The 11,546-nt window shown below is 34.0% G+C and overlaps 1 pseudogene across 1 annotated transcript in view; it reads right to left on the bottom strand.

The window, feature by feature from the left end:
- The window catches only part of LOC308659076 (coiled-coil domain-containing protein 102B-like), a 184,023-nt pseudogene extending 172,804 nt beyond the window's left edge, over positions 1–11,219 (bottom strand). Inside the window, exon 1 of the transcript XR_014024301.1 lies at positions 11,009–11,219. The product of XR_014024301.1 is annotated as a coiled-coil domain-containing protein 102B-like (transcript). The remainder of the gene's footprint in view (positions 1–11,008) is intronic.
- Between the last annotated feature and the right edge of the window lie 327 nt (positions 11,220–11,546).

Raw genomic sequence — 11,546 nt, 5'->3', positions numbered from 1 at the left:
AAGGCCATACTGGATCTGGCGCCGTCCCATCCTTACGAAAGTCAGACCCCGGGAGAGACCTAGAACTGGGTCTCCAGCGCACAAGGGAGGAGTACTCCAGTTCTCAGGCCAAGACGGATGCTGACACAGGCCACCCCAAAGATAACAGTGAGTGTGTTTCCCAAGAGCTTTCTAAGATCAAAATCTGCAGCCTCGAAAATCAGGACAACAGTTAGGGACACGGAGAAAGTCTTGGTCCAAGAGAAAATGTAGTGGTTCCTACCTCACAGCCACAGCCTGCAAGGAAGAGCGGGGAGGAGCACCTGGCCAAGATGGAGCAGGCGGCAGGCAAAGGCTTACCCAGAGCACTAGAAGAAGTGACCACAGAGTTTGAACCTGGACCCACTAGAACCATGACACCGAAATCTAATAAGTCAAGCCAAAACCTACAACAAGAATACGCAGAGATTTTAAAGAGAAAGTATATGGTCTGAAAGATACTTTACTTATGGAACTGTTGACATAACAATTTCCCATTAAATGCATGATACGAATAACTTTAATTGAAGGAAAATGTTTGTATTATATGATTAATATTCATAAAATATTTGCAATTAAAAAAAAAGATTAGCTGCTTTCCTTCATTTTTTTTTGTACCATCTGAAGGCACCAGCATCTTTGAGCTGGTGGAAGCCAGAAGGTTGTCAGTTTTCCCTTCCTAAACATTCTTCGTCATCCCCATGCACCATCAGCTGTCAGTCCTGCTCACTGTAACTTCTGAAAGTTCTTCATCTCCATTCACTTTTCTCTTGGCACCTACTTAGTCCAAGTACCATCACCTCTGTCCTGAATTACTGGAACAGACATGTAAGTGCTCTCCCTCCACTCCCCTTCCCTACATCCAAGTTTCCTTTTCCCCTACTCTATCTCCCTAGCTTTTAATCTTGTGCTACCAATATAAATCAGTTTTTCTTGGAATGTCATATATATTGCTTCACTATATGCTGTTTATATTTATTCAGAAGGAGTGTTTCTTTCATGAAGATTATACAAGTACCAGCCTGTACTGATATTTATGTTCACATTTCAAACTTCAATATTCATTAGGGTCTTGATATATTCATTTTTGTATTTTACTTGTTCTTGACTTATATAAAAGCATCAACCTCCTCAGTTAATATAAAGATCTGAAAAGCATAGCCTCTGCTAAAAGAAATGTTTAATGCCAGCTTGTTGAGAAGCCATTTGAATTCCCTAATATTTTCTCTAAGTACTTCTATTATTTAAACTGCACCAAAACATGATAGTCATTTTCTACTCCTTTTTAAGTACATAATCCATAAGTAGGTAATCACATATGGCCACATGATTATTATGTTCATAAGACACAAAAGGAAAATTTCTCCTGAAATTATCTTGGTTACGAATTAAATTTTGTTACAAAATACACTTTAAAACTTTGACACTTTTCATAAAGTACAATAGACACCATTTGATACATTAACATAAGTGGATTTTGAATTTATTTTTAAGTAAAATTACTGAAATATGTGTTCCCATTAAAATAGAGACTTTAACTCACAGAAATATGAAAAGCTGCTTTTCTTTTTCATAAATCTAACCATGATTCATAGTTCTTCCAATCTCCTTATGTTTCAACAATAGTGTTTAACAACAAAAGATTAAGGACCGGTCTGTAGTGATAAAAATCCAAGCCTATGTAGTCCCATGTGGTTTTATCTTATTCTCTCTTGGCAGAATTTTATTTTTCCTTCCAATATGGAAGAAACCCATGTTCAGTGACTGAGTCACTTTCTCATTTTGGTCAGCAGGCTCAGTGCATTAAGTCCTAACTCAGCCTTGTGTTTGCTCCTTGCAGATCCAGACTTCACCTCCCTGGCTCACTCACCTCCGTGTCCCATGGCTGTTCATACTCCATGCATCAGGGGATCACCACCCTGATCCCTGCTCTCTCCCTTGCTCTCACCTTCCCGAAAGCAGCCTCCCTCCAGTCTCCCATTCACCTTGCCCATTCCTTCCAGAACCCTCTGTTCTCAAACCTCTCCTGCCTGAGTCAAATGCTCCCTTTCTTAAAGTTTACATTTTATCAACATAGAAAGGTAACAGTTTTTTAAATGTTTCTGTGGAGGCTCTATATGATTTATGACTTTATGTTTGGACTTCTTAATAAAGAAAATTTTTAAACATAGTTGCACTAAAAAATCCCTGAACTTGCAAATTATAAGAGTAAACTTCATTCAGGAAGCATTCAGAGAAAAGGCAGAGTGAGACACACTAACAATAGAGATTTTAGTTACTAGATTGTTAAAGCAGATTAGGGGAGATTTCCTTGAAATTTTTAATGGTGTTGTAGAGTTACAAAAACAAATTATGTTTGGTCTTTTTTGCTGTTGTATTTTCATTTTAACCAGATAGAAGGCATCTGTCTCAAGCATAGATAAAAATCTAAGTGGGGCTTTGCTAGCTGCTATGGTAACCCAAATGATTTTCCCTTTTGTGGAAGTGATTCAATGAGATTTATAAATAACTTACTGTTGAAAAAAAGATAAAAATAAAAATAAAATTCATCTGAAATAAATACATAGCTGCTTACTATACTTTTAAATCTTTTAGTTAGATTAGACTTTATATTGTGTGCGTCTGTGTGTGTGTTTCCTAAGCCAGCATCCCTTGCATATAATATACTTTATTCCATTCTAAGTGATTTATATTCTGTTGCAAATCTTTCTGTGGCTCCAAACTTCAATGAAAAAGATTATCATATAAAGAAAATTATATATCAAAAAACAAAAAGTATTAAACTACAGTAATTTTAAGATTTTCTAGTGCCTATAATTATTTTCCTTTGTCTAACACTTAAGGAGCTCATGTGATAACAAAAGCAAAATAAAAGACACAAAAGCCGGCAAGTTCATATGAAATGATGTATTCTGATGACCATTTTTTTTGCTCATTTCTATTCTAATTTTATTTCTTTTTTTAAAAAATTATTTTTTATTAGTTGCTCGAGACAATACAATGATCTTGACATATCATACATTTGATTCAATGGGGTATGAATTCTCATTTTTCCATGTGTACAGATTGCAGGATCACATTGGTTATACAGCCACGTATATACATACAGCAATACTAGTGTCTGTTGTATTCTGATGACCATTTTATTAAAACACATACACAAAAAATGTCTTCTCATTTCTGCATGATGTTACAGTAGAATAAAGATAAATATTTCTTATATTTTTAAACTTGCATTTTTTAATTAAGCCATTGAGTGCTTATTGAATATCTACTATGTCCCAAGCACATTGTTCTAGAGGTTGAAGTTGTACCAGAGAAGAAAGAGATTTGAATGTCCACCCTCAAGGAGTTCCCATTGTGATTACCTGTGAAATCTGACTGAGAAATTCAAGTGAGTATTAAAAAAGAGTAGTTTTCCAAAGACTCACTTTTATCAAGTTAGCGAGCTGTTCACATTTTTAAATGAAACAAAACTTATATTATGAATGAAAATGAATTATCTTGAATATGATGGAAAAACTGGAAAATAGAATTGTATAAACTATAACGCAAACTAGCCCTGTTTTGGGAGTTTAACACTCCTGATTACCCTCCCACATATAAATATTTACACAGCCAACTCTACTTTCTGTATGGAAAATGAAGGGACTGGGGGCAGAAAGTCAACTGAACTTTCTAAATATCCTCCAAGTGTGTTATGGAGACAGGAAAGCTGGCTGCCTCCACCCCTCCACAGCAGTGTGTTCACAGGGCAGCCCTGCATAAACTAAGTCTTTGCATACTCCAAACCCACAGGTCAGCTTTAGTCCTTGAATTAAATGCCTTTATTAATGAAGTTGCAGAAGAGGTTGACAGAATAAAATTATTAGTGAATATGGAACTTCCTGTTTCATAATTGTTTTTTTCTTAAAGTACATAATTAATTTTGAAATCACAAGGCTAGCTCCTTCTGAATACTAATAGCATGAATTTCAGAAAGTATATCATTGTATGTCTTGGGAGATGAATGAAGAAAGATCAAAGGAAGATGAAAAATGTGTTTTTAACATAAATAAAGTAACATTCATTTATATGCAGTTAAATCAAGTAATTTCTCCTGTTAAGGAGCATTTTTAAACTCAGAACAGTTATCAAAAAATCAAAGACAGACAATGGAATTATTTAAGACTAATATGCTTGTACAATCTAACAAAAAGGGAAATAATGTATATATAGCCTAATATAAATATATCATTACCATAGATTAGCAGGACATTAGCTAACAGTGTATGGGGGTTTACCCAAGAGTGTCTGAGTCACCATAATTAGATGTGTGGCATCATTACATTTCTGTGGACTCTTCTGAGTCCATAGAAATACTATCAATCACATTTTATTGTAATTCTTTTCATTTTAATGTAATATAAACAAGAAATCGGTTTGCTAATTGCTAATTGATCTGGAATCAGTTTTCATTTGTGTCCTTTTATTTTGGCTTAGTTGTTTATTTCCTTAGTAATAAAAACTAAGGGAACAGGATTAAAAATTTCAAAATAACAGGAAGTGAATAAGCAGTGTTTATATTTCTCAAAAGATCTGGCTTTCCAGTCTCTGAAACAGAAAATGTAACCCATGTGTAAGGGAAGCTGCAGAGTCAGAGACCAGATTAAAATTTTGGTTGCTGGAAATTTTGTTTTCACCTCATCTCCCAGTCTGAATATTTTCTTCTCATCAACTCTTTCACAAGTAATCCTTCTAATGTCTCAATTTAAAATCTTCCTCCAAAACTCTTCTTTTGCTGTTTTTCTCTTAACTATCTCTGCCTCCTCAGATTTATAGATTTAATTTAATTTTAATTTATAAATACATAAATAAATACTAAGAATTCTGTGGATTCTTAGAATTGGGTTTATCATTTCCATCCTTGCCTGCTTTGACACCTATTAGACTTCCCTAAATAATTCAAATATCTTAATCAATAACAACCAGAGGGCATATTGGCTTGGTTATGTCTATAGGCTGCCAGAATTTATGTACTTCTCAGTGTCAAGATAACATAAATATGCAAACAAGACGACATCATAAGGTTTGGTAGAAGCCAGAGGATGGTGGGTTAGATTTAGGAAATCTGGATCAAGTCTCATCCTTAATAAGCTCATTAAACTTTTTGTATTCATTTACAATAAGGAGAGAGATGATATGATCTATGACTGCCTTGAGAGTGTTTTTTTTTTTTACTTTATTTCACAGTGCATGAGTCACAGGCCATCCAGCATGGTACTTACTTGCCAGAAGTAGAAGTAGTGCTCCCTAGAAATGAGGGCAGCATGAGTCGAAATGATCTAAAGTATGAATTAGACAGGGCACAAAAAATAAAAATATAAAATATCTCACTAAGAAATATATATATATATATATATATATATATATATAGCTTACATGTTATATTATAATGTTATATATTAGGTTTACTAATAAATATTATTAATATTATTAATAAATATATTAATTTCGCTTATTTTTGTCTTTTAATTTTTTAGCTACTTTAAATTGAAAATCATGCTTGAGCTATATTTATATTGGACAGCACAACTCTAGAGTATCCGAAAAGTTTCAAAATGTTTCTTTTTTATGGAGAATTTTACAGAAATAGAAAAGTATGTTTTGATTTTTTAAAAGCATGTTCAACATGTTTTGGCAACATTTATGTTTCAATCATGTAGAGTTTTCCTATATATGTTTCAAATTAAGGTGATTGCTCATAACATTATTGGCAAATATATTCTTGAAAAGTGTGTTCTGATAATGAAACTGTACACCAAAATGTCTGTGGCTGTTATTTAAATATATGTGTACAGGTCATTTTATTCCTGGCCATACAGTTACATAATGCAGTTGTCATATCACAAGCAAATGGACATCATTAAAAAAATTAGATACATCTGCTCAACAGTTCAATCTAAACTTTGAGAAATCCCACCATTTAGACAATGTGCAAAAAATGATGACTAACTTTTAAAATGTGTATTTGTTAAAATATCTGCTGTACTGGAAGTCAGAGGCCAAGAATCATATTACCCATTCATGCTCTCTGAACAGCATTGTTTTAAAACTTAACTGTATTTAAATTTTAGCTTAAACTTTGGCAAAGAATAAACATCTAGAAAAATTGTGGACTTAAAATTTGTTGGATGTGAAAAATTCTATCTTGTTCTTATCCCTCTCTGCATGAAGATTTATTTTTCTAATGCAGTTTGTATGAGCAATCAGGACATGATGTAAACAGAAAGGAGACAGAGAATTCTAGCAAGATACCAGCACCCTAGCATGGGAACAGGTATTAATATTTATCTAGTGAAACCAACTGTGTTACTTAATTGCTTAAGTAGAGGAGGAGTTGAAGCATTTCAAGGACAAAAACTCTATGTCCAAAACATTTCCAAATGTAGTACCCTTATAACTAATATTCTTACCCTAAGTTCCTAATAATTCCAATATCTTCACTTCACCTCTCCACTGGCTGCTTATACACCCTAGACACCATACTGCTCTAGCATTTCTTCCCAAATCAATGACAAATACCTCTTATTACCTCCTCCCATCCTCCTTGTAACTGTCCCTTTTGACCCAGCCTTGAGTCTGTCAATCAACTCTACTGCCTTTCCACCATCTCTCACTTATTTCACATCTCCCCTCCCCTCCTCCTGTGTACTCCATTTTTAATAGATAAGTCTCATCCTGGCATTCCATCATCTCACCAGCTTAGAGAACCCTAACAGGTCAATGCCATCTATCTGACTGCTCTGTATGTGCCCCTGAGCACCTTCTCATATTAGAGAAAACACCTGCTTGGGTCTCTCCTCAAGTTCTTGATTCTGAATCTCCAAGGGGCTTTCACCACTGCCGACTCAACCTTATCCCATTTCACTTCTCTTCCACTAGACTCCTGTCTTCCTTAAGGCATCTTCATTGATAAAATTGTTATGTTTTCCCACGCTCTACACCTCTCAATCTCAGGATGCCCATGTGCTATGTGTTTCTGCAGAGGGATTGTCCATGCCCTCAAGTCAGGCTTCCTGTTCTTAGGCACATCTCATCCCAGCTCACCTACTCAAAGGCGGGTCTCCTGCCAACACAGAATCCTTGCTCCTGTGTTACATCAGTTCAGACCCCTGCTTTAGGCCATTCTCATCAGTAAGAGAAGTGTTGTGATACCTTCAACTTCAAAAAGTGATCTTGATCCCTGCTCAGGAGCCATCCCATTTCTCCGGATTTTTATAATAAAAATCTTTAAGAAAAAAATTTTCTCTTTCTATTCTCTCCTGAAGTTACTCTATCAATTTCAGCCCCAACTTCAAACAAAATCAGAGAATAAATGATTTCTACATCACTAAATCTAATTAATGGTTAACTCTATACCTGAAATTCCTGTTTTATTTGAATAATCGGTAGCATTTTATATGATTGTTATTTCCATCTTTCCAGAATCCCTCACTCACCTGGCTTAAATCAACCCAGATAATATTTAAATACATAGTAATATTAATAATTTTTCAAAGTTAGGATTTCAATTAAATGGCTAGTTTATTTCCTCTAATACAGTGTCCAGTTTTCCTTTTTGTACCCAAGGTCTCAAGTTCATATTCTATCACATTTGAGCATCTGTAATTGGTGAGAACTTGGCATCAGGAATAAGAATCATTCTGTGCAATATAATCTTGGAACATAACCTAAATCTGTTTATTTAAAATACAAAGTCATGAGGTCAGGGACCAGATCATGGCATTTCAAATATCCTCATCTGCTTCAGTGTATGGAAAATATGTTTCTCCTGTAAAGCTTACTTAAATGATACTATACTTATAAAGTAACAGATAACATGTTTATAATTGATAGCATAGAAACCATCATATATATATTTGTATGTGTGTATATAAATCTTCCAAAAAAAAACTCATTAACAGCATAAGCTGAAGTTTTTTTTAACTTCATTCAAACCATAGAAAAGAGAGAAGAAGAAAATGAATACTAATTCAAATACTAGTTCTATTTTACTTCAAGAGGAAATAAAAGATGTTTAAAGTTTGTATACATGGGGGACAGTTGCTAATAAATAGGTTCTAGTATTTTTACTATGGATACACTGAACACTATATAATCCATTAGCAACATAAATTTTATGTGTACTCTTCCACTTGTTGAAATAAAACTAAAATGTATATTATGCTTTCCTTTGATAATAATTGCATCTTTCCATAGTTTTAAGAGGGCGTGGTCACTAAGTAGTCATCAACATCACACATTGAAAATAAATCAAGGAGAGTCAACCTGCTCCCGATAACATTCCCAAGCACTTCAAGTATTTCTATTGTGTACAACAATCTTCACTGAAAACCTGTAATGAAATTTCCTCTGAGAAATCAAAAGATAGCTTCTCTTTAATATGTTTTAAAATAAGAAAGAAAGCCATAAGTATTGAAGAGGAGGCAAAACAATTCAAATGTAAAAGCTGCTCCTTATTTTTTCTCAAAAAGCATTTTATTTGTACTTGTTTTTAGTCAATCTCTTTCACAGACCCAAATATTTATTTGCCTTTCATTTGTTATCTACCATGAACCAGGTACTAGGCTTGATGCAAATGAAAAATATGAACTCACACACAGGTGCACACACACACACTGAAACCTATTGTCCCTTCCTCAAGTGATCCATATTTTCATACTTTATTAGAAAAATATCATAAAACACTGTAAACACCTCCCTGGTAGTCAGGGACACAGATCCACAATGCCAGATATGTCTCCGTAACAATTACTGTTCCTTATTTTCATCATTGATTTCTGTTCTCTATTGCCAAAGAAAAGAGTGGAACACTTGATAGAATTGTGATTGATTGGCTATACGGAATATTGAAATTGATCTTTGGGTTGTTGTCTCCCTTCCTCCTCTTTGTACTTTATTAATTCAATGCCCATTTCAAAACTCTCTGTTTAACTTCTACCAGATTCACATTCCTGAAATACCAGCATAGCACTGTGAACATACTCTGGAGCCAGAAAGACAGTGCCTGGAACCCTGGCTCCAACACTCACTGTATCTGTGGCTGTAAGTAAATGATTTGACATTTCTGAACACCAGATTTCTTCATGTGTAAATGAAGGTAACTTGTAAAATGAAGTTCAGTTTATTGCAGAGCTATCAGAATTGAAGACATGTATGTCAATCACCTTGCACACAGGAAACACCATCTGTGTTGGCAGGATATGCTGCTGATGGTGAGAATGAGGTAAGAATGATATACTCCATCTCAGAAACTTGCCATCACCCTCACTGAAGGATATATAAAACCTGAAACATTGTGTGAATTTTAAGATTTCCACAAACATTTTCTGCTCCACCTATGTGGAGCACAATGTCAACTATTCACAAAGTGCATTTTTCATGTTCTGATCTCTCAGATTACTTCCCACTATTCTTCCATGCTTTATGCTAATTAGGGCCTTTAAGTTGACTGCTTCCACAAAGTAAGAATATTTCTCTTGTTTTGAGCAACTATCTAAGTTTCACTAATTTTTCAATATTCAGCAGAAAGTTGAACCTCTTTCAAAGTCTCGTGAGTTCTTCTAATACTAACATCTCTGCTAAAAATAAAAATTTTTAAGATTTTGATGGATCTCAATTAACCTTGTCAAATCAGCATAAAAAATAAGGCACTTTTTCAATTAAAGGTGACCTGAGAATATTTTTCATATATTTAATAATCATATTCATTATCTTTCTGCCTCTAAGAATTAGCTAAAATACATAAATTAGAGGTCATATCCACTGCAAGAGGCAAGAAGCTCTGTACCTGGGATGAAGCAACTGTTGAAGCTAATGAACATGCAGAATTCAAAAGAGAAACAAAAAATAACATTATTTCACAAGAAAACTATTTTTAAAGTTTCTGAAAAATAAAGCAATTCACATAAACTATTTCTCCAGATATTTTAAGTCCAGATTGCAAAATGACACAAAACCTATAAATATTGCCTGACTAACTTATTGAATTCCTTTCCAATTTACTATTTATCAAAAATATGGAAAAAATGGAATTCAAGAACATTTAATGTGTACATAAGGACATTTATGGATAACAAAAAGATTATAAAAACAGAAAAATGGGTATTCATGTAAATAAGATTATTAAGAAATATCATTATATAGTTTGGTGCCTTATATTACTTAAACATTTCTAATGGCATCTTTTATTTTAAGAATATCTTCCTCATATTTATGTCCAACTGATTCACCCACTGGGCATTTATTTGATAATTTATTTTTGTAGAAAACATAAGCAAATTCTTCCCAATTGATCACAGAGATTTTTTTCCTTTAGTCCTGCAATTTATTTCTGTATAATTGAACATCAATTTCTTTTCTTTGTTCTTAAATGCAAGATTTTATAATTTTATTCCATGTCCCTATCTCTTCCACACTATACAGGTAACATATAAAACAAAGTCGGTATCATTGCAATACTTAAAGTACACTTTTCTGTTAAGGATGAAAAGAATTCAGCATGAAGTCTCATGAAATGAAAAGTGCATAGACTTTGCATGACAATTTCACTGTTTTTACTACAAGAATACAGATTACTTCAAACACATTCATTTATATGCACATGGAACTAGAAAGTAAGGGTTCAGTATCAATCTATTCTATGACTGTCTAAAATTGGAGTTGAAATTCTTACCTGAGTTTTATTTAGGGTGTATTTTTTTAAGACAGAAAATGCATGAAGCTGTCAGAATAGATAATACCTAGAGTGAAAAAAAGGAAGGGAAGCGAAGAAATCAACTGCATTTTAAAAAGATCCTCCAAATCCTGCTTCCAGACCTACAGTAAGTAGTTTTCCTCTATATCTTATAAGCAACTGTCTTTTCCTTTGCTATGAGAACACAGGCTTTGCCTAGCAGGAAAGTATGAAAATTAAACAAAAAACCAGAAGGTTATGAAATTCTCTTACCCTCTGGGCTTGCGGGACTGTGCTAGCGTCTCAGTTGCAGACACATATGTAAACAAGAGAATTTCCTGCATCCTTTTCTCATCTGAGCAGCTCCGGGGTCCTGGCCAACGGGATTATTCCAGTATTAAGGACACCCCACGCTAACTCCAAAAGGATTCCCATTGGTTGTGAAGTTCTCTCAAAACCGATACCACAACACCCTCTTTGGATCACAAGTAAGATAACCAAAATAAAATAATTTCAATGTTCTCAAAGCATTAAGTATTTGTTATTCAAAGCTTTCCAGACAGCCCATTTGAAACTATGTTCTGTGAGCAGAAAAGGAAGAAAATACCTACCTCCTCATTCACACGTATATTTAGTATTTAATAATAATAACTTCTAAAAATGGGAAAGCCTAAAGCTAAAATAACAAAAACTATTAAAGCCCCTATCTGGAAAATAGTTAAAGGAAAATTCTACTGCGGGTCATAGAACAATAGAAAATATCACTTGTTCAATTTGGTTTGCAAATTGCCAAAAAAAGAAAAAGAAATCA

The sequence above is a fragment of the Spermophilus citellus genome (assembly GCF_964194105.1).
Source record: "Spermophilus citellus genome assembly, chromosome: 10".
In the NCBI taxonomy this organism is placed as follows: Eukaryota; Metazoa; Chordata; class Mammalia; order Rodentia; family Sciuridae; genus Spermophilus; species Spermophilus citellus.
The sequence above is the reverse complement of the archived record's forward strand: the minus strand, read 5'-3'. Positions and strand labels throughout refer to the sequence as shown.